The sequence below is a fragment of the Penaeus monodon genome, chromosome 2 (assembly GCF_015228065.2).
Source record: "Penaeus monodon isolate SGIC_2016 chromosome 2, NSTDA_Pmon_1, whole genome shotgun sequence".
Classification (NCBI taxonomy): domain Eukaryota; kingdom Metazoa; phylum Arthropoda; class Malacostraca; order Decapoda; family Penaeidae; genus Penaeus; species Penaeus monodon.
Window position 1 is genome coordinate 41,231,684 of NC_051387.1, and position 22,500 is coordinate 41,254,183.

The following is a 22,500-nucleotide window of genomic DNA, read 5'->3' on the forward strand; positions in this document are numbered from 1 at the left end:
GGAAAAAGACGTAAGAGGTTCGATATGAAAACCCCAATGGCATTAATTCATGCTTTTTCTCGACAATTAAAGACCCAAAATTGGGAGATGATGGATTCTTTGTACTTTTGTTAATCATTTACCTAGTTTTCCAGACCTTAAAATTATCCCATTATGAATAAGCATGTATCACATGATCCCATTGAATTTTATCTACAGCTAGCAGAAAGGAAAGAAAATAATGAATATATTGTAAGGTGCACATCTAGCTTAAGGCCAGATGTCATCTGTGAGAGGAGCCCGGAATACTCCTGTGATGCAGGAGAGGCTTAGGGACCAAGTATAAAGAGACAAAGAGGGGTCCCGTTCACTCCTCGTGAGGAAAGGAAGAAGTCAAACTGGAAGCCGAAAGGGAATGGCCAGACTTCCAGGTCCTGCGGAAATAGATTACCTATTGCTTCCACAGATCTTATTTAACGGGCAGTGCTTGAAAACAGTTAGAGTCCTTTTCATACATAAAAGAAACAGATAGTAGTTGTAAGTGGAGAGATAAGAGCAGTAATAGTCATAGTAGTAATAGTGGTAAAAGCAAGAGTAGTAGTAGTAGTAGAAGCAGGAGTAGTAGTAGTAGTAGAAGCAGGAGTAGTAGTAGTAGTAGTAGCAGAAGCAGGAGTAGTAGTAAAACGCAAGATCAAGTAAAAGCAGCAAAGATAATAAAAGCGAAGATAAAACAACTCTAAAACACGACGGCAGGTAAGCAATAGTTAAAAACAGACTAAAACTTAACTGATATCGTAAAATAGAGATTGATTAAAAGCAGAAGTAAAAACAATAAAGCAGTAAAAGCAGAGGTGAATAAGATAAAACACAGATAAAGGACATGTAAAAGCAATAAATAAGGTAAAAATTGGGCGTTAGTTAAAACAGCACAAAACTTACTGAAATCTTCCTAAAAGAGAGATAATAAAAGTGAAGTAAACCTAGCAGTGCTTAAAATACGTCCTTGAAGAGGCTCAGCATGTAAATCGTGACAAAACTCAATACGGTCATACTGAAAACGTTATATATATGTAACCAATGCCTTATTGATTAAATACTTATACGTCCAGCACAAATACAACCTAGGCAAGTAACGAAAAGGGGCTGGTACAACCTTTGGTTATGTTTCAGCAGAGAAGAGGGGATCCAAAAGACACAGAATTCCAGTTGACACTGTTTATTGTCATGGGTCGCGGGCTGTCATGGACTCGTGACGTCATAAAATAACGAATCATTTCTCAAAATAAATTACAATAAAATACAAATAAAAGAAAATACGTGATAAAAATATTGGGCAATAAAATATACACAATAAAACCAAAGAAAGACATCATGAAAATACAAAATAAGGGGGAAAAAAATACGCACATCAATAAAATAAAAATTAAAACACAGGGCGAGAAAGAACCTAGTAATAATTTAAAAATACAAGACTAATATATAAACTGATAAAATAAGTATTTAAAACTCATAATAAAAGAGTTTGAATAAAACACAAAAATGACTAGACAGAAATGACGTGTCATGCCACTGGCACCGCGAAATAAGTTAAAACTACAATAAAAGGACAATAGGACTCAGCGATAAAACACAAGACTTAAAACACTAATTAAATGTAATATACAAACGCAGAACTGTTACAAATTGACACAAGAGTAATTAAAATAATTAACACGGGAGCAATAGAAAACGGGCACCGGGATAACTATAGTAGTCCCGCGCAGGGGAAAACGTGGTGCCATACAAGCTAAATGCGCGTGCAAGTGGAGTGTGTCGCCCTCATCTCTGGATTGCAGACCACACTCCACAATATCTTTAAAAATATCGCCACATTTGCAATGTGTAATTTAGCTTTACCTTGATAAACTGAGGCTGTTCTCAAAACTACACCTCATTAAGACTGATATGAGAAATAGATTTCAAATCATCTGTAATTATGATGAACTGTAAATTCAGTGAATGATACATTTGTTTCATACATATTTATTATGCTGTACTGTTATGTTTTCCGTTATTTTGAAATTATTCATTGGTAAGTTTGCTAATGTTATATTATTTGTTTCAAAAATCGTAATACATAACGGTGTAATCAAAACCCTATTACTCACTTTGTCTGCAATGTCAGTCTGAGTAAAATGCCGTTTGGCAATTCGGCTGGGCAGTTGCCATTTAGTAGCGTTACTGGCGCTAAGAGTGCTTTTAAACAGATATGAAGAGAGGGGAGATATCTTGTGATATATGAGACAGACAGGCAGGCAGGCAGACAGACAGACAGACAGACAGACAGACAGACAGACAGACAGACAGACAGACAGACAGACAGACAGACAGACAGACAGACAGACAGACAGACAGACAGACAGACACACACACACACACACACACACACACACACACACGTAAGTGTGTATTGAATATACATACATTTTTTACACCAGTTTTAAGTGTTATTTATGTCGTATAATCAGAGTATAATTTAAAGCACAGTTAAAGATACATGGAGCACATAAAATCCCTGATTGTGATTTAAACTGCATTCTCTCTCCATCATCATCACCAACGGGCTAACGCCGACGAGGCGCATGGCCGCATCCACTCTTCGTTTACAGCCACGAGGGTTCCTCATGGCTAATCTCCAGGCAGGCCCTCGGCCCATCTCTAATTCCTTGCGACAGGTCTCGTCGAGCTGCCCAAAGCCACGAGCCTCCTCCACCCAGGATTGTCTCGAAGAGACAACCTGATGGACAGGGTTATCCACGGGGAAAGCGAGCTAAGCGTTGGCGATCTAGGATATGCAAGTAACAGGTCCCATGCCAGTCTCACAGTGCAGCCGTTGGTTGGACACATGGCCCTGCCAACTGTACCTGGCAAAGAGACTTGTTATGAAAAGGATCAAGACAAGACTCCAAGGTACTAGATAGCATCCAGGTTTCGCTTCCATAGAGCAAACTGTTAGTAGGGAAAGCCTTGAAGACAGTTAGCTTGGTCCTTCTGCATAGGTACCGACATCCCCAAATGCTTTTGTTGATCGAGTTCATGGCTCCTGTTGCCAGACCAATCCATGTACATAGTTCTTGGTCTGACAACCCAGAGATAAAGATACAATACCAAGGAATGCAAAGCTCTCTGTGACTTCAACATCCTCATCGCAAGCATGGATTGACTAAAGGGGTTCCCCTAACAGGCCCCCAAAGTCCTGAATCTTGGTTTTGGGTCCGGATATCCTAGGCCTAAGGGGCTTCGCATCTTTGCTAAATGCCTAAAGAGCCGCCACCAGTGACTCAGATAGGGTAGCAACAGCATCAGCAAAGTCAAGGTGGAGCCCTTTGATATGGCTCAGCATTGCTCAACCTGACTTTGGGTAGTAGCTCTGCCCCATTATCCAGTCCATACAGGAGTTGAAAAATTTAGGTGCAAGGACACACCCTTGCCTCACCCTGAATTAACGCGAAAAGTTTGACAGGCCCCCCACCACACTTTACAGCACTTTCAGTACCGGTATATAAGCTTGCTATTAGGCCCAATAATCTGTGTGGGAAATTTCCCCCTAAGTCTCAGAATGTTCAATAGCAATTCTTGATGCACTGAGTCAAAACCTTTTTGAGGTCGATGTAGGTTGCAAGCAACCCATGACCAAACTCACGTTGATTTTTTTCACAAGTACTCAAAGCACTAGGATGTGGTCTATTGTGGACTTGCCAGGAGTGAATCCAGACTGCTCCAGTCTCTGGTGCCTTAACAGGTGGTCACGAATCTTTTTCAGAAAAATGTGGGTAAACACTTTGCCTAGTATGCTGAGCAGTATAATGCCACGGTACTTGCTACAGTCCCAACAATCCCCTTTCCTCTTCCAGAGAGGGATGGCCATGCACCTCAATAGGTTGGGGGAATGGCACCAGACTGCCAGATGCAAGCCCCATGCCATAGGTTCACCCCAACCTTTAGCAGTTCAGCAGGGATATTGTAGTGAACTATCTTCCCGAAAAGAAAATGGGACTATCTTGGGGGGATCCCTCTCGTGGCCACCAGGACCAGCACTGACCTTAACGATTACATGGTGCACCCAAGACATGGTTTAAACCCTGTGATCAACTGTATTGTAATTCTTATACTGCATCTCGTTTTAAATTTAAAAACCACATGGAACCGGGTTTTCAGAACCCCCTTTTAACCCTCCTTCTTGCTTGCCGCCTTATAGATACTGTCGGGGGGGTATGTAAGAAAACGGGGACTCACGCTCGCATGGCCGAAGCTATAGGCACTCTTCTCCTCATCCAACGAGCAGTTTTTTCTTTTTTGCAGTGAGGCTTCCTTCCGTAAGCCAGAGATCCCGTACGGAAGACTGCCGGAATAGGTAAACTCCTGCTTTAAACAAATTGGAGAGAGGCTGTACTCGAGCCCTTTTTATTTCTTTTATCCAATGGTGAACGGACGGTACGAGGCAGACCTTTTGTAAGATAAGTAGTGTGTGCAGTTTTATATGCAAGTTTGTTATGAATTGTCTTTAATGTGAATTTGTCATGCACCTAATTAAATATTAATTTTATTCCTGTTTTTTTGCCATGTATTGTATTTTTAACAAAGAGTTGTGCCCCGCTCTTTTGATCTTTTGCTGTATCCCGTACAATCAAGATTTAAAATTGTCCCCCGACCCACCATGCCTTCGGAAGTCTTACTGCTGGCCCGCTCCCATTGGTATTTTAACTTTTAAAATAAATCCTTGAGGTGATAAACTAATTGACTTGCCTAAAAAGTCAAAAATCACTACAATATGACATATCCGCTGCTTTCCACACTTCAGCTTGGAAATGCCATCCTAAACCCCCATTAGGGGGTTCCTTGCTGAGAATGGGTTTGCCACAGGTATGTGATAAACCAAAATTGCATCCAAGCTTAACTGTTGGAGGGTCTACTTTTGGGACAACTGCTCAAAATACTCAGCCCAACATAATCTGAGATGATCTGTCCATCTGCTGAGCAGACACGGTCATCTGCAAACAGTGCTTAGAGTTAATCTTTCTCAGGGCTTGGTAGGCAGGGCGAAGGTTTTTTATAAGAAATGGGCCTTCAAAACCCCCTCAGCAAGATTTTTTGATGAACTGTTCCTTGTCCCTTCTCAACAGTGTCTGAGCCATACACAAAACCTGATTGCCATTCAGCTGAGCCATGCGACATGCTTCAGTGGCCTCCCGGTGTCTCCAGGGTGATGGAATTCTGCTTTGCCCTTGGGCGTTGCCAAGCTCTCCAGTGCTACTTTGAGTGTTCATGCTTGAAAAAAACGCCCACAGAGCAAATGGGCCCTTCAGGTTATCAACTGTGAATTGATCAGAGACTGCCGTGGTGAACCCATGAGCACACTCCTCCTCCCTCAGTCTGTCCAAGTGAAACGCCCTAGAGTGGCCACTGGAGGGATGAGGAGTTTTCAAGTGAACCCATAGGGTGGCCACTACCAGCCTATGGTCAGTGCCACAGAATTCGGCACAACGGTAAACTCTACAGTTCTGGAGGATTCTCCATGGCATGCTAACAAGAATCTGATCAATCTCCTTGGCCACTGTATCCCTATCCCGTATCCCTATACCATGTCCAGTGATGTGGATTCGACTGCTGATACCAGGAGTCAGAGATCCTCATTTTCTTGGACCAAGCAAAGTCCCGGAGAGAGGTTCTCACTGCTTGGATCAGCTCCCAAGCCATGGGGACCGGCAGACATCACGGAGGCAGGTCAATTACAGCCAGATAGCGCATTGAAGTCACCAAGAACTGGGGTAATTGTCTGCCACAGATGTGAGTTTGGTGTAGAAATGCCTCTCACATCGAGTTTGCAAACATCAGTAGGAGAGTACACAGCAATAAGAGCCATGAAGCCAAAAACTTGCTTCAGTCTCAATGCCATAATATGCTCGGCATTGAAGTTGGCTGGAGATGGCTATGGCTACTCCCTGGAGGTGATGACCATCGCTACGGCCTGACCAGTAGTAGGTGTACCCACCCATACTGAGCGTGCAGCTGCCAGGTCTTCTCACCTCTGAGATGGCAGCCACCCTTACTCCCAACCGCTCCAATTCCTTCAATAGCAGAGGTAACCACTTGTCCTGCTACAAAGACTGGATATTCCAAGTGCCTTCCCAGATAGTTTGCCTGAGTTTAAGCCTTGGGCTGTCACTGGGGATCAGCAGACTGTGGGGGCCCACTGTCCATCTGTAGGGTTCCCTAGGGCTTTGCACCATAAGCTTTATGGTGGGTTGGCGCCTGCTGGGGCGCAGGCAGGACAAGTAACTCTCATTTGCATCCTGCAGCCCAACATTTACCCTCCCAATGGACCCGAGCCCGCTGCTTGCTGGGTCGGAGGAACAGCACCCCTCCCCCTAGAATATTCATTTATTTGTGTTGTTGCCAGTGAGTTATCTGGGGAGATGAGGGCTGGCAAAACACACCTCCCCTGTGCCGCCCGATTACCCCAGGGTGACTAAGGGGCAGGAGTTGGTTTGGAGCCAGAGCATGTCCATACTCTGGTGGGCCTTGGCTCCATACCTCTGGGGTCTCCTACTGCTCCGAGATCCCCCACAGTTTAGCCTGGGACCACAAAGTGCCTTTTATCCATGGGAGGCCACGAATAGGCACTGCAGAAGTCTCGATGACAGAGAGGCTGTGAACTGGCAGGGGAGACTTATGCAGAGCTGCTCCCTTTTTTGCACTAGACTAGCCAGTGGTGGCAGCTTCAAGGGAGGAGACATGCAAGCACTTAACACTATCTAGGCTACCACACCATCACTTCACTTCACCTTGAGCATGAAGCACCCACCCATAATTAAATGAAATTGCATAAAAAGTTGCTTATAGAATGCAGAAAAACATCAGGGAGCCTTTGCCATATGTGCCTTCCCCATAAAATTACTTTATCTACACAGTATACATCGAAAGCAATTCATCAATACAAAATTGTTACAAATACTTCTATGTCATAAATAAAAGCATAGCCACTTTAGATGAACCAGATAACCACATGTAGCAATTTGCATACGATTACATCTTGCAAAAAATATGAAAAGCGCATGCTGTCACCATCCATTTAATTAATGTATGAGAACGTTTAGAGTGTATGTGAAAAATGATGAAGTGTGCAGAAGAGTGGAAGGAAGTGGATAGGTGTACTCATATGTGTGTATGAGTGTATGTGGGTTGCGCGAGAGTAAAGGATTGGTATGCTTGTGCGAGGTATATATTCCCTAAATGTATTTGGTATATGATTTAGTTATCCTGTATACATCTATCAATATCTGCTAGGGCTGATTGGGCTCACTGCACCTTTTACAAGTTTGGCAAAATTTATACCATCCATTTCAGTATATTAGGGGTTATGGAAACTGTGACTAAATTAAACTTTTAATTTATTTATTAAAACAAACGAGAAAACAGAACTAAAGCTTCACAATATAAATTAAAATCATGTTTTATTGAAGTTAAAATGCTTAAAAACGTAAAATGAAGGACAGTCCTATATGATTCACTTACTTAATGAAAATGTCTCCCAAATCGGGAACCGTTTTACCGCAATGAGGGGCTTGAGGACCTGTTGAGCCGGACCAGAGGACTACCCATACTGGAGGGCTTGCCAGTGAGGGATGAGACAAAATGGCCTATGAAAAGGGATAGTGCACCCACCCCTAGAACATTCCAACATGGTCTCACGACTGCCATCAGCAATGGGTTGTGACTGTGTACATTTCCTTACTACCTCTGTGACAGTTAGCTAAGGACCTAACTATAGCTTCCCCTTATTGGACATGAAAGTATCTCATATAGTACATAACTTCTAGTGAAGACAATGATGGTGTGTCAGTCATGGCTCTTGATATTTTTTAAGTACATCGGAAAGTCAATGTGATCCTTACATCACCCCACAGTGAGACAGTAGCCTGATAGTCGAAGTTTTGTCACTAGAAAGAGGGGACTGTCTGCATGCTATATGTGACATTCTTGCTTAAGTCTCATTTTCTCTTCACAAAACACTCAATCAGTGCAAGGGAATCATTTTTCCCGAAACATGATGAGGTATCCTGTTAGAGGAACTAAAGAATTTAAGGTAGTGGTAGTAAAGTTTTTTTTAAGAAGAAAGTTAATGATTTGGAACAACTAAAACCAACTCTTCAAACTTTTGAAACGTTAGTATTTCCAGAATAAATTTAAAGTTAGTATGGTATCAAAATGGTAAAGCCATATGTGCCCAACCCTATGCAGTGCTTAAACTGCCAGGGTTATGGGCATGGAACCAATCTTGCCCTCTTATGGAAGATGGAGTGTGTATAAAATGTGGTACAACAGGTCATCAAAGAGATGACAAAATGTCCCTACATTCTGTTACCACTGCAAAAAAGCTCATGAAGCTTGTTCGAAGCAGTGGGAAAAAATAGTCTGAAAAAGAAGATAATACAGTGATAGTTCCAGGTGCCCCCCATCTACAGGCACCTCCGCTGCTAGACAGATTGATTGATTGATTATTTAAAATTATCTTTCCGCGTCAACAAACTAAGGTCATTAGTGGCGAATACCTTGTTTACTAGAAATATTAAAATGTTTAATACTTTAAAAAACTATCAATAAATATCTTACAAAAAACAATAAATAGATTAAAATCAAAGCATAAATATTATGCTCTAAGTACATAAAATCATTGCATAAACATTATGCATAATTAAATTTATTGAAAATTTAGTCTCCTAAGGAAATTAATAAGACCCTCTATGTCACAAACTTCCCCCCAAAACATTTTTCAGTGTATATGGGGGAGACAAGTACAAATATCTTTGGTCTGAGAATGTTGCACATCTTTCCACTACATGTGCGATCGTTAATGGCTCTTGGCATCCTTCACAAAGTGCTTCATTTTTAGCCATCATTGGCCCATGAGTCAGTCCCTTTTGTGCCCGATTCTTAGTCTTGTTAATGCAACTTTTCACTTTTCGGTTGGGGTGGATGCTAGTCGCCCAACTGCCAAAGGGCATCTCTAATGTCTCGCAGTTTGTTTCTGGAGGTATGCCTTCATTGTTCCCTCCATTTATCACGAAGACAACTTCTGATGCTGGGTTTCAGGTGGGTGTGTGGGAGAGGAAAACGAGCTCACAAGGCTGAGCGGCAGCTGCCTTGGCCCCCTGATCACCCCGGTCATTCCCCCCGATACCAACATGAGCTGGCCCCCAAACACAGAGTTATCTTTTTACGTGTTGACATCAGTGCAACCCAAATCTTGAACCTCCCTCACTACTGGATGTGATGAGTTTAAGCTCTTGATTGCTTGCAAGGCACTACGAGAGTCCAATATATCACAATAGAATGGTTCGTAAGATCTCTATCATCTTAACTGCTGTGAGGATGGCATGAAACCCTCTGCAGTGAAGATCGAGGCTGCTAGAGAAAGACTGCCAGATGCAGTCTTCCTTCTGCTCACTGCTGCAAAACCCACGCCATTTTTCAGATTTCGAACCATCTGTATAAATTCCCATCTGATCCCCGGTATTTAGAAATGTGCTGAAGAAATTTCTCTCGGACTTCTGCTTCGGATCTCTCCCTTTCCCATTCCGACTAAATCCAGCTCGACTTGATTAGTCCAAGGTGGAAATTGGGGAATTCCAACAGACAGAACCTTAGAGGATTTAAATTAAGATCTTCCACAAGATTCTCATTCTCCTACCATAGGATCGGTTTATCTTCAAGGGGATTGAAAACCAATCTGGATGTAGGAGATCCTTGAATCCTTGTAGTCTCGTGTAGTAAATCAGGTTCATGTATTCTCGGTGTAATGAAAGAGGTGGTTCTCCACTCTCAGCAAAACAGGGACCCCACAGGTGAAGATCTGAAAGCCCCAGTACAGATTCTGAGAGCTTCATTATAAAACCGAGTCCTAATATCCGTGAACAGTGGGAGTTGCAGATGAATAAGCTTCACATCCATAATCAAGCTTACTACGAATAAGCGCTCGGTAAAGCTGCAGAAGCGATGTGCGGTCTGCACCCCAAGATAGATGTGAAAGAACCCGCAAAATACTATGTGCTTTTGTAGCCTTCACTTTCAACTGTTTGATGTGAGGGCCCCCATGTAAGCCTTGATAAAAAAATTAGCCCCAAAGTACTTCACCTCTTGGACAAATTGCAGTGGGTTTGCTCCTAAATAGAGGGAAGGAGGGAATTTTCCTCGCTTGTGGAAATGCATAGCCATGGTCTTGCTTGGGGAAATTTGAACCATGATATGTTGTCCACTGTAAAACCTGATTTATTGCAGCCTGCATGTGTCCTTGCACATCCTGTAAGCTTCCTCCTGAGCAGTACAGTGTAAAGTCATCCACATACAGATTACATGAGACAGAACTTGGAACAACCTTAATGATGTTATTTATAGCAATGGCAAACAGGGTCACACTTAAGACACTCCCTTGTGGGACCCCTTCCAGCTGATCTTCCAGGTTAGAGAAACTGTTTTCCACCCGAACTCTAAATTTCCTGTTAGCAAGGAAGTTTTGTATAAAGGGTAGGAAATAGTCCTCTTAACCAATGTCATACAACTTCTTGAGTATGCCATGTTTCCCAGTAGTATCATAAGCCTTTTCACGGTCAAAAGACTGCTAACATGTGACGTTGCTGTGCGAAGGATTCCGTATAGCAGTTTTCCATCCTTACAAGTGCATCTTTTGGTCGATCTCAATCTTCTAAACCCATATTGATATGGAGTCAGAAAACATTTTCCTTTTTCTAGCAGCCATGTAAACCCTGAAGTTTACCATTTTCTCCTTTCAGCTTGCAGATGCAGCTGGTGAGGGAAATTGGTTTGTAATTTCCTGGGGGGAAAAGCGTCCTTCCCAGGTTTAAGGATAGGAATAATTATAGACTCTTTCCATGTGGATGGCACTGTACCCTCCCTATATATCCTATTGAATAGGTCCAACAAGAACTTCTGGAGCTCTCTGGTAATTTGAGATATCATTTTGGTATGGAATATTGGCACTTCCTGGGGCAGTCTTACGGCATAGCTGAAAAGCAGAGTCCATCTCCTTGCGCAAAAATGGCAAGTTGTAGGAAGTTCTGCTGCAGTCCTACTGAAGAACGACACTGGGTGTCGTTCCTGTTCAGCCGAAGAGTGGGGGAATCGGGCAGTGTAAGATGCTCCAGAGGAGATCTCTCCCACGGATTTAGCTAGCTCATTAGCAACATCTTTTTATCTGTGATGATTTATGCCATCAATCTTCAAAGCAGGTGGTGACAGTGATGTGCTCTTTCCAGCAATCTTACGCACTTGTCCCATACCCATGCAAAGGGGGGTTCCCAGAGTTAACCAAGGAGACATACTGTCTCCATGACGTCCGTCTGGCCTCCTTTAGCACTCGCCTGGCCTTGGCTTGGTCTTTTTGTAATGGATCAAGGTACATCACTGGGCGCCCGTTTCAACTGCCTTAATGCAGCTTTTCTTGCTCTGACAGCTTGTTGGCATTCATCAGACCACCATGGTACTGGAGGTCGAGGGTAATGCCCGCTGCTTTTGGGAATGGATGCTTCTGTTTGCAAGGTGAATTCGTGATGTGAAGTGATTAACCGCATCTTGAACACTGGAAATCATTCACAGATCCATGCAAAACTGCAGTTGATCTAAAAAGACTCCAGTCCGCATGTTCAAGTCGCCATCTCTGCACTCCATTGGCTGGAATACCTTTCACCTCCTCCAAAAGTATTGGAAAATGGTCGCTTCCATGTAGTCTTCCATAACCTGCCAAGTGAAATTCATCTGTGAATCAGGTGAGCAAATTGACAGGTCTATATTGGAGAATGTCCCAGTTTGAATTTGGAAATGTTTGGGAGTGTCACTATTCAGTAAAACTGCACCCTACTCTTTAGGAGCAAGGACTCCAAGGCTCTTCCTTGAGGGTTGCACAAAGTGTCTCTCCAGAGGTGATGCCGACCATTGAAATCTCCCAAGAGTAGAAATGGATGTGGCAACTGCTCAAGTAGATTTTCCAAATCATTAATGTTCAGATTTGTGGAGGAAGGTAGATGGATGCAACAGTGTAAATCGTGTAAAGCCTATTCTCACAGCCTTCACCTGCAGTGTTGTCTGCAGGTGATGGCCCGGAAGGGAATATCTTGACGTACCATTACTACTACTCCTCCATGAGGTCCATTGTCAAAGGCCCATAATGGGCTTGAACTTTGGGAAACCTCTCAGGGAAATGGTACAATTTTCCCTGGTCAAATCTCTTGTAGACCACACAAACTGGATTATATGAAACATCAGATATTCAGTTCTTCCCCTTTTGCATGAATTTCCTGACAGTTCCATTGGATTAGGGTACCCAGTTCTTTATATTATTTCTTCATAAGGTGTTTGGCAGCACCTTTTGGTCAAGGTTTTTCCTTACACCTTTAAGCTGTCCCTTCCATGATCCTGGGAGTACCTTTTTAATGGTTGTTTACCTGTGGAACTAGTTTCCACAGGTTTCCCTTGGACAGGTTCAGGATTTCTTTGCCTGGGCAAAAAAGTGGACCTGAGCCTTTGCTTCAGGGGCAAATTCTGTCTAGCAGCGGAGGCCCCTGTGGATGTGGTAGCTGGAGTCTTTTGCACAGGTTCAGGATTCCCTTTGCCTGGGCAAAGGGCATGCCTGAGCCTTTACTACAGGGGCATTCTGCCTAGCAGCAGACCCCTGGGGGATGTGGTGGCAGCTGGAGCTGTCACCGTTGAGGGCCTCTGGAGCCTTAAATGTTGGCTCCAAAGACCTAACTTTGGAGGAGGAAATCTCCTCAATAGACCCCTCACTCCTACTCCGTTTCTGGTGGAAAAAACTCACCAGAGGCAAATGTTTAGCAAAATTTTCGACTGAAAGGGGTTAAAAAGGGAAATGGCAGAGTGTGTGTTGTAAGAAGCATTGGAGGGCAAGGGTTTTGGGGGAAGGAGGATGGGCTAGAACCGAAGCAAAGGACTTACCTGGCTGTGCAAATAGCACACGGGCAAGTCGCTTTGCCTCTGGAAAACTTTCTCCTTGCTCCTTATTACCAATACTTCCTTTTCAAATCTGTACCTTTTTCACTGCTTTGAAGAAGCTTCATGAGCCTCTTTGCAGTTTGGGAACAGCATATTGGACCTGGACAGTTGTCATCTCCTTGATGACCTGTTGTACCAACACCCTTACACATACTCTCGGTTGCCCATTTTCTTTAAAACGGCAAGAGTTGGCTCCATGCCCATAACCCTGGCAGTGGAAGCACCGCATAAGGATGGGCACATGTGGCTTTACCTTGAGGTGGTACCATGCTAACTTAACCGATTCTGGAAGGACAAATGTGTTAAAAGTTAGAAGAAGAGCTGGTGTCGACTGTTCCAAAACCCCACTTTCTTCTTAAAACGTTTACTGCCACTACATTAAAATTCTCTAGTTCCTCTAACAGTTTCTCCTCAGAATACCTCATCAGGTCTCGGGAAAAAACAATGAAACAAACAAAAAACAAAAACAATGAAACTTTAGCCCCAGGAATGTCGCATATCGCATGCAGACGGTCACTCTCGTCTGGTGACGGAACCTCAACTATCAGGCTACCACCTCGCTGTGGGGTGATGCGAGGATCACGTTGACATACTTCAACATTTTTTCGATGTACTTCGAAAATATCAAGATCCATGATTGATACATCTTCAATGGTCTTCACTACTAGGTACTTCTATTGAAATGCTTTCATATTTACCAGGTAGATTTCTTAGTGGATTGGGAGGACTTTTCCCCTTCTTACCGGTTTGGGAGCCCGGAACCATTACAATTCCTATTCTTCCCTTTGGAAGCTGGAAGGTTCCAAAGTGACAATAAAGTGATGTTCCAGAGGGGAAAGGTCGAGGGATTGCTAGGTCGTCAGGGAGAGAGCTAGATCTTTGTAAATTTGTAGTACTCATACAAATTTGAATTCTTTATTTCCTCACCCCCCACCCCCCATGGAGTCCAACGAGGGGAAGCTATAGTTGGGGCTCAAAATCTCCCAACAGCCCAGTGGTAATGAGGAAATATCGCAGCCACTATTACAGTACTGATGGCAGTCGCGGGACCTATGCGCTACCGACTGAATAGTGCCTGCTTGACCCTAGCCATATTTGACCAGCCAATTGACTTGACCGGGCCTTGATCAAGCCACCCATCTAACCAGAATAAAGGACAAAAGAGGTGTGTTGCTAGCTGCAGGGCACAGTGTGCAGCATCACTCAACCTCCAGGACTCCTGTCTCCTGGTAATACGGGATGCCACGCACGGCATACACGTGGGAGAGTTCTCCCCTCTCATAGGCCTTGGTGCACCAGGAAGCCATTTTGTCTCATCCCTCACTGGTGACCCCTCCAGTATGGGTAGCCCGCTGGTCCGGCTCACCAGATCATTGGGACCTCAAGCCCCCCACCGCGGCAAGGCGGCTTCCGTTAGGGGGGCTGCTAGACAGAGTGCTCCTGAAAAGGAATCTTAAGCCTGTCCAAAGGACTCCTCCCAAAGTTGGCTCTTTGGAACCATCAGGCAGGGCTCCAGATGTTTTAAGGGTTATAACTCCAGCTGCCACTACATCTGCTGGGGCCTTTGCTGCTACTCAGAATGTTCCTGAACCAAAGAAATCCTGAGCCTGTTCAAAGGAAGTCTGTGAAAAATAGTTCCCTCTAAAAGGTACTCTCAAGATGTTGCCAAACACCTTATGAAAAGTTAATTTGTCAACCTAAATTAATCCAATGAAAATGTCAGTGAATTCATGCAAAATACAACATCGGATAGCTTCATGTAATACAGTTTGTGTACACCTACAAGAGATTATGATCAGGTCCCAATGATCTGGTGAGCTGGACCAGAGGGCTACCCATACTGGAGGGGTCACCAGTGAGGAATGAGACAAAATGGCTTCCTGGTGCACCAAGGCCTAAGAGAGGGGATGGTGCACCCACCCCTGGTTCATTCCATCTTGGATCAGGGAGAACTCTCCCACATGTTTGCCATGCATGGCATCCCGTGCAGTCTGCACCTAAGATAGATGTGAAAGAGACCCAAGTATTTCACTTCTTGCACAAATTGCAGTGGTTTTGCTTCTGAATAGAGGGAAGGATGGAACTTTCCTCATTTATGGAATTGTATAACCATGGACTTGCTTGGAGAAAATTTGAATCCATGGTATGTTACCTCCTGTACAAACTTATTTATTGCAGTTTGCATGTGTCCTTGCACATCCTGTAAGCTTCCTCCTGAACAGTAGTGTAAAATCTTCTACATACAGATTACATGAGACATCACTTGGAACAACCTTTACAATGTTATTTATAGCAATGACAAATAGGGTCACACTTAAGACACACCCTTGTGGGACTCCTTCCAGCTGATCTTCCAGAGTAGAGAAACTGTTTCCCACCCACACTCTAAACTTCCTGTTAGTAAGGAAGCATTGTATGAAGGTAGGTAATGCTACCCCTAAACCAATGTCATAAAGCTTCATGAGTATGCCATGCTTCCAAGTAGTATCGTAAGCCTTTTCAAGGTCAAAGAAGACTGCTAACTTGTGACTTCACTGTGTGAAGGAATTCTGTATAGCAGATTCCATCCTCACAAGTGCATCTGTGGTCAATCTCAATTTTCTAAAGCCATATTGATATAGGGTCAGCAAATTTTCCTTATCTAGCAGCCATGTCAACCTGAAGTTTATCATTTTCTCCATTAGCTTGCAGATGCAGCTGGTGAGAGAAATTAATTTGTAATTCCCTGGTGTGGAAGCATTCTTGCCAGGTTTAGGAACAGGAAAGATTATAGCCTCTTTCCATATGGATGGCACTGCACCCTCCTTATAGATCATATTGAATAGGTCAAACAGGAACTACTGGGAGCTCTCTGGTAATGGACTTCATGGAGGATTAATATCATTTGCTATGGAATATCGTCACCTCTTGGGGCAGTCTTATGGCAGAGTCCATCTCCTTGCACAAAAATGGCAAGTTATATGGAAGTTCTGCTGCAGTCCTACTGAAGAGTGTCGTTCCTGTTCAGCCCAAAGAATGTAGTGTAAGATGCTCCAGAGGAGATCTCTGCCATGGATTTAGCTAGCTCATCTGCAACATCAACTTTTGTCTGTGGGGATTATGCCATCTATCTTCAGATGGTGACATGGATGTGCTCTTTCCAGCAATCTTACACACCTTGTCCCAAGGGGATCCCAGAGTTAATCGAAGAGACATACTGTCTCCACAACGTCCGTCTAGCCTCCTTTAGCACTCACCTGGCCTTGGCTTGGATCTTTTTGTAATGGATCAAGGTTACATTGCTGGGGCATTGTTTCAACTGCCTTAATGCAGCTTTTCTTGCTCTGACAGCTTGTTGGCATTCATAAGACCACCATGGTACTGGAGGTTGATGGTACTGCTTGCTACTTTTGGGAATGGATGCTTCTACTGCAAGGTGAATTTGTGATGTGAAGTGATTAACAGCATCTTGAACACACTGGAAATCATTCACAGATCCTTGCAATACAGCAGTTTCCAGATTCCAGTCCGCATGTTCAAGTCACCATCTCTGCACTCCATTGGCTGGAATACTATTCACCTGATGTGATGCTGGCCATTGAAATCTCCCAAGAGTAGAAAAGGACAAACTTGAACTGCCTTAGTAGATCTTCCAAATCACTTAAATTGAGATTATGTGGAGGAAGGTAGATGGATGCAATTATGTAAGGTCATGTCAAGCATATTCTCTCAGCCTTGACCTGCAGTGTTGTCTGCAGATGGATGGCTTGGAAGGGAATAATCCTGATGTACCATCACTGTTAATCCTCCATGAAGTCCATTATCAAAGGTCCCATAATGGGCCTGAACTTGGAATCCTCTCAGGGAAATGGGATGATTTTCCCTGGTCATAATCTCTTGTAGGCATACACAAACTGGGTTACATGAAGCTATCTATTTATTGTTATTTTTAAGATATTTATTGATATATTTTTTAGGTTTTCAATATTTTAATATTTCCATCTATCAAAGTATTCGCCGCTAATGACCCTAGCTGTTGATGCGGCAGATAATTAAAAATAATCAAACAATCAGCTTGGAGCATCTTACACCGCCCAATTTCCACTCTTCATGCTGAACAGGAACGATAACCAATGTCGTTCATAAGTAGGATTGCAGCAGAACTTCCATACAGCTTGCCATTTTTGTGCAAGGAGATGGACTCTGCTTTACAACTCTGCCATAAGTGAAGATACCCCAGACCAAATGATATCTGGCAAGGATGCTGCCATACCAAGGTATTACAACCAATTTCGCTCACCAGCTGCATTTGCAAGCTGATGGAAAAAATGGCAAACTTCTGGTTGATATGGCTGCTAGAAAAGGAAAATGTGCTGACCCCATATCAATATGGGTTTGGAGACTTGAGATCGACCACAAATGTGCTTGTGAAGATGGAGGCTGCTATACAGAATTCCTTCCACACAGTGACACCAAAAGTTAGCAGTCTTCTTTGACTCTGAAAAGGCTTACAATACTACTTGAAAGCATGACATACTCATGAAGCTGTATGAAATTTGTTTTATCAGAGCATTACCTACCTTCATACAAAGCTTCCTTAGTCCTTACTGATAGGAAGTGTAGAGTGTGGGTGGGAAACAGTTTCTCTAACTTGTAAGATCAGCTGGAAGGGGTCCCACAAGGGAGTGTCTTAAGTGTGAACCCTGTTTGCCACTGTTATAAATAACATCATTAAGGTTGTTCCAAGCGCTGTCTCGTGTAGTCTGTTTATGAATGACTTCACGCTGTAATGCTCTGAAGGAAGCTTACAGGATGTGCAAGGACACATGCAGAATGCAATAGATCAAGTTATGCAGTGGGCAACATACCACTGCATTCGGATTTCCTCCAAGCAAGGCAATGGCTATGCATTATCACAAAAGAGAAAAGTTCCATCCTTCCCTCTATTTAAAAGCAAACTCCTTGGATTTTATTCAAGAGAAGTACTTGGGGTTTAATTTTTTTATGCGAGGCTTACATCGGTGCCTCACAACAAACAGTTAAAGGTGTAAGCTACAAAAGCACTTAGTATTTTGTGGGTTCTTTCACACCTATCTTGGGGTGCAGACTGCACAATGCTTCTGCGGCTTTACGGAGCACTTATTTGTAGTAGACTTGACTATGGATGTGAGTCTTATTCATTTGCAACTCCCACTGTTCTCCGGATGCTATACTCAATTCATAATGAAGCTCTCAGAATCTGTACAGGGCTTTCAGATCTTTACCTGTGAAGACCCTGTATGCTAAGAGCAGAGAACGACCTCTTTCATTACACCAGGACTACATGAACCTGATTTACTACATGAAACTACAAAGGATTCCAGGATTTTTCTACATCCAGATTGGTTTTCTACCCCCTTGAGGATAGCCGATCCTATGGTAGAAGACTCGGGAATTTTGTGGTATATCTCAATTCAAATATCACCAAGGTTCTAGCTGTTGGAACTCTCCAATTCCCTCCTTGGACCATTCAAGTTGCACTTGATTTGGTTGGGATTGTGAAGGGGAAGAGATCCAAAGCAGAAGTCGGGGAGAGATTTCTTCAACAAGTGTTGGGTGCCAGCGCATGTTGGTATCAATGGGAATGAGCGAGTTGATTAGAAGGCCAAGGAAGCTGCCCACTCAGCCCTGTGATGCTTTTTTTTCCTCTCCCGCACACTGACTTAGAACCTAGCATCAGAAGTTGTCTTCGCAATAAATGAAAGGAACAATAGAGACACCTCTAGAAACAAAATGCGAGAGAGTAGATGTGACCTGGGCAGTTGGGTGACCACTGTTCATCCCAACCGACAAGAAGTTAACGAGACTAGGAATCAGGCTTGCAGGACTAAAAGTGAAGAGAGGTGTTGCCACTTCGCTGTTCCTTCGCGCCCTTCGTATCTGTGACCCCCAGTACCTGGATGGAGAGATTGTCTTCCTTCATTGCTCGTTCTCCAAACTGGGCTACCCTGGTCATGTTCTCGACGCCGCGTTATCCAGGGCATGGCGTACCTTCTACCACGAAGGATGCCAAGAGCCATTAAGGATCGCACATGTAATGGAAAGATATGCATCTTCCCAGACCAAAGACCTGTAGTTGTCTCCCCGGTATACACTGAAAAATGTAGTGGGGATTGTGATATAGATGGTCTTATTAGTTTCTTAAGGGAGACTAATGTTTTTAATAAAACTTAATTATACATGATGTTTATGTAACAATTTCATACATTTAGAGCATATTTATATTTTGATATATATTATCTATTTTAATTTATAAAATATTTATTGGTAGATTTTTAACGTTTTAAATATTTTAAGATTTCAATCCAACAAGGTATTTAACGCTAATGACCTAAGCTGTTGAACACAATGTCTGTTTCCACGTGCTTTGCACCTTCCCTCGTTACCTCTAAACAGTAACTAAAAAAAAAAAAAAAAAAAAAAAAAAAAAAAAAAAAAAAAAATATATATATATATATATATATATATATAATAGATAGATAGATAGATAGATACATAGATATCTAAATCAGTATATTAAAAAAGTCACCAGACGAGAGTGCCCGTCTGCATTCAGTGTGTGACATTCCTTGGAGTCGAATATCATGTTCTCACAAATTATATTTTCTTGGGAACTGATGACATATTCTGGGGAGAAAATAAAAGAGCTAAAAGTGTTTGTGGTGGAGCATTTTAAGAAAAAAGGTTGGTGTGGAACAATCGACACCAGCTCTTCTTCTGACTTTTGAAACGTTAGTCCTTCCGGAATCGGATGAGTTGGCATGGTACCACTTCAAGGTGAAGCCATATGTGTCCAACCCTATGCAGTGCTGCCACTACCTGGATTATGGGCATGGAGCCAACTCTTACCATCTTAGGAAAAATGGACTACCAAGAGCGTTTCAAGTGTGGTCTTCTAATTGGCAGGAAGATGACGTGTTAAGGTCCAGTATGCTGTTATCTCTGCAAAGAAGCTCATGAAGCTTCGCCAAAGCAGTGTAGCAGGTACAAATCTGAAAAAGTATTGGTAATTAGGAAAAAGGAGAAAGTTAGCATCATGCCTGTCTGCTGTTCCCACAGCCAGGCAAGCTTAGCCTCCTTTCCAACATCCATTAACCACCAATACTGCTTGCAACACTGCACTACGGTTCGACCTCAGTCCTTAAAGGAGGGTTCAAATATATAAGCTGCTTCTAGTGGTTATCACAAACTTTGAGGCAACTGCTTGAGGAACTATTTGTCCATATGAGATTCCATAACCTATTATTGATGTGGAAACTTTTTGATATCTCAATACAAAGAGAAACAAGGAACTCTCGGCAGCGTGCCCTAACTTCAAGGAGTACACTCCAAGTTTTGAATGGACCAGACTTCCATGCAAATCTATTTAGTGCTTGGTTCCAACTTCACTACTTCAGGTAGATAGAACGTTAATAAAATTTCCTGATATAATTAATTTACACTGTCAAACAAGAACTGAAATGTGGGTCCTTGCCTCAATAACAAAATGTTGACTTATCATTAAATAATTGCACAAAACTGTCCTCTGCCATGAATATTAATGAGCCATCTACTCTTATTGTTTCGAAGTAACTCCAGTGCAAGTAGCCTGACGTCGGTTGTTTGGTCTATAATTATAGAAAATTTTATAAGACGAAGCTTTGCTGCCGGTGCCAACTGCGACACAATGAAAAACGTATAGACCATTAATGTCAACTACTACACCAAGAACAACTACACCATTGGTGTCTACTACTTCACCGGTAGTCTCAAACACATCATTAGAGTCAACTAGTACACCAGCAGATGCAACTGCAACTTAAAACAGAATCATTAACACAAAAACAGAATCATTAACATCAACAGGTAAACTGTGACATCAGTATCACATACAGTATTTCAAACGGATTTGCAGCAGATGGGGCTTCCAACATCATGGGGTAACATCATTCCGCTACAACTAAGCTAATAATCAATTTTCCCTGGAATTACAATAATGAAATGCATTTACCACTCCATACACTTATGTTCTTTTAAAGCTGCTAAAACCTTGTCTTGACAGTGTGAAGATGTATTACAAAACATATGCTATTTTTCTACACTACAAATAAAAAAGATCCGAACTGAATAACTAACTACGAGAGATGACGTCATATCCCCCTTCCCCCCCAAAAAAAAGCTGAACCCCAACTGGAGGGATACTTTGTGATCACTGATAAATTTTACGACAAAAACTCCCATCTTCAAGGGAAATCTGAAAACATTTCATAATAAATGGAGTATTGGCTGGTTTGAAGAGCCAGAAAACACACACGAAAATTTGCTCTAAATAGTCTTTCTCATCATCAAGGATTCAGATGTTGAAAAAAAAAAAAAATCCAAGTCAAGTTCGAAAAAAAAACGTATCTGACTTTACCAACGATCAAAGGAGGTGCAGACGCTTAGCTGTATTATTACTTGCCCAGTGAATCATATTTTAATTAATTAAAATGATTGTTTATATATACATTCAGAGCATACAACTGTATTTATAGTATATCATGCCTTATCATTGTTGTTTCATATTGTTTTGTAATTGTTATTTTATATTATGCACATATTTGATAATGCATATATCACCGGGCCTGTTATTCTTAAAAAAGTATATTTTTGTAAATCTTGGTATATTGTACTTTTGACACAAGTTTTATCCTGCAGATGCTTTCTTATCGAAAGTTTGATGATAAATTCAACCACATGGATGATCACTTACATTTTATTTATTTAAGCTTTTAGTTCCTTAGCTCCCTGTGGGTAGTGGCTTTGGGGAAGCTTAACCTGACCAAAAAGTGATTTTAAAAAGTATAGCAATATCATTTTTAAGAATTCTAATTGTACATATTGTTACGCCGGCCGCCTCGTCTCTCTGCCACCAACGCAAGGCAGGCTAGGCAGATGGCGTGCTATCCACAGGGTCGTGAACACTGAACAGCTCCAAGAGACACCTAGCACCACAGCGTCCCAGAACACCACGAGGGGAAACGCCAAGTGGCGAGGCAGGGCACGAAATAAACACAAAAGGACAGTCTTTCCTTTATTTACACAAGTTATTTACCCATACACTTTTCTATAGGCACAATACAGGGGGGACACCAGCATGTCACACTGCACGATACAGCTTATAACAGGGCAACACAAAGTTTATCAGGTCACAAGGACACACACGAGGTCTTCACCGGAGCAGCACCCAACTCCGTCTCTCTTGGCTTGTTCCTCCGCTCCTCCGCTCACAGCCAGTTGCGTCATGTTTGCCCAGGTCCCTTCATGTTAACACATGCCCAGGTCATTTCGCATAGAGACAAAGACCCACTGGAGTAGCAATATTTTAATCGCAAATATACCTAAAAGCATCAGTGGATACATACATGAAAACGCGAAGATGAATAAATGAAATGCAACTTAAGTGAACGGTAGCGAAAAGGG